The sequence below is a fragment of the Trachypithecus francoisi genome, unplaced genomic scaffold (assembly GCF_009764315.1).
Source record: "Trachypithecus francoisi isolate TF-2019V2 unplaced genomic scaffold, Tfra_2.0 Lachesis_group6, whole genome shotgun sequence".
NCBI lineage: Eukaryota > Metazoa > Chordata > Mammalia > Primates > Cercopithecidae > Trachypithecus > Trachypithecus francoisi.
Genome location: NW_022681471.1, coordinates 124694506 through 124695424, shown reverse-complemented (window position 1 = coordinate 124695424; position 919 = coordinate 124694506). Strand labels below are relative to the sequence as shown.

The window sequence follows — 919 nt, the reverse complement described above, 5'->3', positions numbered from 1 at the left end:
ACACCTCAGAGGATTCTATTATAATTCAAAATGACCTAGAAGAGTAGGATTAAAATGACATTAAGAAAGGAGCTTATGTTCAACAGAGATAAATAGAGGGTTGGAATTAAAGTATAGAAAATATATGTTAGAAGAAAATAACTATATTGAGGTAACAGCCTGCAAGTTGAATATAGGCTGGCAGTTTAGCACTTTTACTTATAAAGGCTGTCGGGATATATTTTAAAATATGGTGGTCTTAATCTTGGATGCACTGGAAAATAGGTGCTTCTCAGAATACTGCTTCATTGGGGATCCACATTTTAAGAAATAAGAAATCAGAGCACATTCAGAAGTGAAAAGAGAATTTTCCTAAAGACTAAGTGCTCTAATACTTACCTGGCAGGGGAGATACCATGATCACGAAGGTGGTTTTCCCAGGGTGAGGCTTATCCATTGCACTCCGGATGTGCTGACCCCTGCGATTTCCCCAAATGTGGGAAACTCGACTGCATAATTTGTGGTAGTGGGGGACTGCGTTCGCACTTTCCCCTAAAAAAAAAAAAAAAAAAAAAAAAAAAAGACTAAGTGCTCTAGATCAGGGGTCAGCAAACTTTTTCTGCAAAGGGCCAGAGAGTAATATTTGCAACTTTGCCAGTCATTATGTCTTTGTTGCAGCTATTCAACTCTGCTGTTGTGATCCAAAGCATCCATAAACAATGCATACGTGAATGGGCATGGCTGTATTCCAATAAAACTTTATCAAACTAAACAGCTGACCTGGGCCATCCTTTGCAGACCCCTGCTCTCTACATTATACAAAGTGTCTCAGAATGGTAAGGCACTCAAACTGACTGAAACTGCCTAGAAGGCAGGAAAGGCTTTATTTTGGTCATTTTCCTATTGCTCAGATTCCTTTAATATTGTTTCCACACAGGTG

General features: G+C 39.0%; 1 non-coding gene across 1 annotated transcript; it reads left to right on the top strand.

Moving 5' to 3' along the window:
• The first annotated feature begins 370 nt into the window (after positions 1–370).
• LOC117078694 lies at positions 371–534 on the top strand. The gene has a single exon (XR_004435122.1). It is a non-coding gene; the product is annotated as a U1 spliceosomal RNA (small nuclear RNA).
• Positions 535–919: the final 385 nt, after the last annotated feature.